This window comes from Pinus tabuliformis, chromosome 3_1, assembly GCF_031772625.1.
Source record: "Pinus tabuliformis cultivar Carrire ecotype Pingquan chromosome 3_1, CPIR1, whole genome shotgun sequence".
NCBI classification, from domain to species: domain Eukaryota; kingdom Viridiplantae; phylum Streptophyta; class Pinopsida; order Pinales; family Pinaceae; genus Pinus; species Pinus tabuliformis.
This window is the reverse complement of record NC_142301.1, coordinates 13,521,126-13,525,956: the sequence shown is the minus strand read 5'-3', so window position 1 is coordinate 13,525,956 and position 4,831 is coordinate 13,521,126. Positions and strand designations below refer to the sequence as shown.

At 40.3% G+C, this 4,831-nt stretch overlaps 1 pseudogene; it reads right to left on the bottom strand.

Moving 5' to 3' along the window:
* Nucleotides 1–536: 536 nt before the first annotated feature.
* LOC149185536 (pentatricopeptide repeat-containing protein At3g12770 pseudogene) lies at nt 537–4,537 on the bottom strand (annotated as a pseudogene).
* Between the last annotated feature and the right edge of the window lie 294 nt (nt 4,538–4,831).

Here is a 4,831-nt window from a genome sequence, read left to right as displayed (position 1 = left end):
ATCTATTTTTGAAATATTTTTTAGCCGAACTATAGAAAATGGGTTTCATATAAAAAATTTGCCCCTCTAAAATTCAAAACCCCTTAAATTTCGCCCATGGGCTAAGATTCGCCCCTAAAATTTTCTATTCCAAGCACCCTAAATAGCACATCTCTTCAGTGCAATATACTTTCAAGTCCCAATATATGTACAAGATAGATTTAAGAGCACTTTGTGGTTGTGAATGTGCAATCACAGTGCTCCTTCAACAATCATCCCACTTGTGTGCACTAATAAGTAAATTTATTAAATAGTTGTAGCAAGCTATTCAAATGCATTGATTCAGAAGTGTGGGGCATTCAATTATATGGTTGTGGCATAATTTACACCACGAACATTCCTCCAATAAATTGGTGAGGAAGAATCACATTTTGAGTCTATTCACTGTCCCAAAATGCTATGATATAACCCAGCTACACATTCAATTGATTTTCAAACATAAGGGACTTAAAAGCAACTTGGACATAAGGCCACTGCATTCACCAAACACTCCAACAATCTAAGAAATTGACAATACTGTTGTGATTCAATATCCCTTCAAATTAACAAACAAGAGGATGCTAGACCAACAGGAGGCCTTTAATCGCACCAATTCAATCAAACTAATAACTGAAGCTCTCAACCAATTCAACAAAACTCCCCTCTCTTTCATCATATTCCTCAACTTTACTACATCCTCCCATCTGCGTGTATCCGCGTACATGTTTGACAACAGTACATAATATCCAGCATTAGTTGGTTCTAATTCACACAAAAATCAGGCCAGGCTATATGTGTTAAATATACCATAGGATTTACATCCAAAATTTAGTATATTATGTCAATTATTTGACACAATTCCATATGTTTGTTCATATTCTTTATGGCTTGAACTTATCAGCATATTAAAGGACTCACCCAATTTAGGTCAAAACATACCGTTCTCTGTACATATATTATATTCTACTGAAAATTATGCAAATATTACTTTGAAAGCATAGACATATTCATCGCTTGGTTCAACTAGCATCACCAGTAATCTCCACAAGAACATAGTCCATCCTTAAAATGGTGGAATCTGTTTGCATCTCTCACAATAATTTCTTGCTCAACAACCTTGGAGATAAACTTGGTGGCATTGTGGCAGTCACTACACACACGAAGGTTCTTCATGATACGAATGGGGATGCCTGGGCTTGTGCTGATGATCCCAAAACTAATGGCTATCTTCTCACTATGACTGCATAGAATGTTTTCCTTAGTCTCCTCATCCACATCCTGCAGAACAAGATTTGTGTCAGGCACATAACCTGCCTTCCTCATTTGCCCATACAAGATTTCCAACATTGCATAAATTTTTTCAGATTGAGGATGTGTTCTGTCTCCCACGAGGAATGTATGAACCTCTCTATGTACCGCAACAGCACTGCATCCTGGTTGCTTCTTCACTCCCCTCTCTTTCATCATATTCCTCAACTTTACTACATCCTCCCACCTGCGTGCCTCAGCATACATGTTTGACAACAGTACATAATATCCAGCATTGGTTGGTTCTAGTTCAAAAAGGTGTTTTGCTGCTTGTTCTCCAAGCTCAATATTGCAGTGAATTCTGCAGGCACCAAGCAAGGCTCCCCACACATTTGCACTAGGCTCTAATGGCATCTTTTTGATAATGTCATGTGCTTCATCTAGATGCCCTGCACGCCCAAGAAGGTCAACCAAGCATGCATAATGCTCCAGGTTAGGTGCAAGGCCATAATCTGACTTCATGCACTGAAAGTATTGCCATCCCTGGTCAACTAACCCTGCATGAGAGCAGGCAGTCAAAATAGCTGTGAAGGTGATATGATTTGGCTTTGTGCCTGTCTGTTGCATTTGGGCAAAAAGAGAGAGAGCCTCCTCACCATGTCCATGAATTCCATATGCCAGGATCATTGTAGTCCATGACACAACATCTTGTTCAGGTAATCTTTCAAACAATTTATGAGCAATGTCAACATTCCCACATTTGGCATACATGTTTATAAGTGCAGTGCCCACAACAGCATCAGATTCAAATCCACTTCTAATTGCATAACTGTGGATCTGCTTCCCTAGTTCAAGAGCCAATAAATAGGCACATGCAGACAGAACAGTAACCATAGTGATGGAGTTGGGTTTTATACCCTGGGGTTGCATTTCAATGAATAAGACCAGTGCTTCAAGGGGGCACGCATTCTGGGAATACACAGCAATCATTGCATTCCATAACACAACATTTTGTTTAGGCATGATCTCAAACAATTTGCGGGCAATGTTAACATCCCCACATTTGGCATACACATTTACAAGCCCAGTGACCACACCAACATCAAATTCATATCCAGATTTAATTGCATAGCTATAGATCTGCTTACCTTGTTCCAGAAGCAATAAATCAGCACAAGCAGGAAGAACACTAGCCATGGTAATTGAATCAGGTTTTATACCCTGGACTTGCATCTCATGGAAAAACGCCAAGGCTTCACGGGGATGGCCATTCTGTGAATAACCAGCAATTATTGCAGTGCATGACACAACATTTTTTTCAGGCATGCTCTCAAACAATTTGTGGGCAATGTTAACATCCCCGCATTTGGCATACATATTTACAAGCCCATCGACCACACGAACATCAGACTCAAATCCAGTTCTTACTGCATAACCATGGATCTGCTTACCTTCTTCCAGAAACAGTAAATCAGCGCACGCAGGAAGAACACTAACAATGGTGACTGAGTTGGTTTTGATACCCTGCAGTTGCATTTCATTGAAAAAAGCCAAGGCTTCATGGGGATGACCATTCTGGGAATAACCAGCAATTAATGCAGTCCATGTCACAACATCCTTTTCAGGCATTCTTTCAAACAATTTGTGAGCAAGGCTAACAATCCCACATTTGGCATACATGTCCGCAAGCCCAGTGCCTACAACAACGTCAGATTCAAGTCCACTTCGTATTGCATAAGCATGGATCTGTTTACCTTGTTCCAAAGCAAATAATTCTGCGCACACAGATAGCACACTAACTATCGTGATTAAGTTAGGTTTTACATCCACAACTTGCATTTCATTGAAGAATGCCAAGGCTTCATGGGAGTGACCATTTTGGGAATAACCAGCAATTATTGCATTCAAAGACTCAACGTTTTGTTTGGGCATTCTTTCGAACAATTTGCAGGCGATGTTAACATTCCCACATTTGGCGTACATGTTTACAAGCGCATTCACCACAACAGCATCAGATGCAGCTTCACTTTTTATTGCATAACCATGGATCTGCTTACCTAGTTCTAAAGCAAATAAATCAGCACATACAGATAACACACTAGTTATAGTAATTGAGTCCGCTTTTATACCCTGGGCTTGCATTTCATTGAAGAATGTCATGGCTTCACGGGGATAGCCGTTCTGAGAATAGCCTGAAATTATTGCAGTCCATGTCACAGCATTTTTTTCGGGCATTATTTCAAACACTTGGCGTGCATTCTCTAAACTTCCGCAGTTAGCGTACATTGAACCCAACGCAGTACCCACAAAAATATCCGAATCAAAACCCCTTGCGATGATATCTTCGTGAATCTTTCTGCCTGCTTGGAGATCTGATAGGCTGCCGCATGCTTTGATTAGAGACAGAAACACCAACTTGTCGGGATTTATGCCTGAGCGTTGCATTTGATAATACATCCTCAACGCTTCAATATAGAAGCCCTTTTTGACATAACCTCTGATGGTTTCCTTCCATATCACAGCATTGCTCTGCTTGTGTTTGTGTGTCTCCTTCTGTGAAAATTGGTCTCGGTTGCCATATGTGTTGGCACATGCCAAAACTTGTTTAACCTTCTTCACTGCGTTCCTACTCCGCTGTTCAACAGCAATGGAGGTGGGAATAGGATGAGGGTCATAAAAATAAAAAGAGGGATAGCCATGATAAGGATGCAGATGTCTGCGATGACAAGTTTGATTGGGAGGTGTAAAGGGGTAAAGGGTTGAAGAACATGGTATGCAAAAGAGCAACATATCAATCCTACACAATGTTTAGACAAGGCAGGGGGAGTGCAACCAAGGCAGGTGTAGAGGGGGCAGACTGAGAAAATCCACAAATCCATCCTGCACAAAACGAGGCAAGGCAGAAGAGCCTACCATAACTCCCCCATTGTTTATTTCGCCGAACAGTTCACCGTTACCGAACAGTCATGGCGTTTCTGTCGTAAGGCATCAACAGTACATGTAAAGGGCTATCAATTTGGGATTGGCAGTCTAAAGGGTTATTATATTAATCCATTAACAGTGGCGAGTCAGCGACCAATTAACAAACAATTACTCGTCAAAATCCATTCCTGGTGGCGACCAATTAACAAACAATTACTCTGCGTGCGTGCCTTGGGTTCTTTTAAAGAGTTGATTTTTTTTTTTTGTTAAAAGCTACCTTGCATAATTTGTTTTGAATCCTTTGTCGGAAGCTGTGGCTTTGCAGAAATGAAAATACACTTAATGGCAAACAATACAAACATGAGCTCTTCAAACCTCCATCCATCAAGCAGGTTGCGGGGGAAGACTCCAACGTGGGTTCATATGTTCTTAGGTTAAGCAGACTAATTGGTAGCTTACTGTATATATCCTTCCAAACATGTTTATATCTTCCTTTTTTTTAGTAGAATTCCATGAAAAAGAGTGAAGAGTTGACATCAACTCATATGTATTATCTTCAATAGATAAGAGTAAAGTTCCATGAAAAATAATGCATCCACCATGGTCTAAGAGTAAAGAGTTAGACATCAAACTTATTTGTATT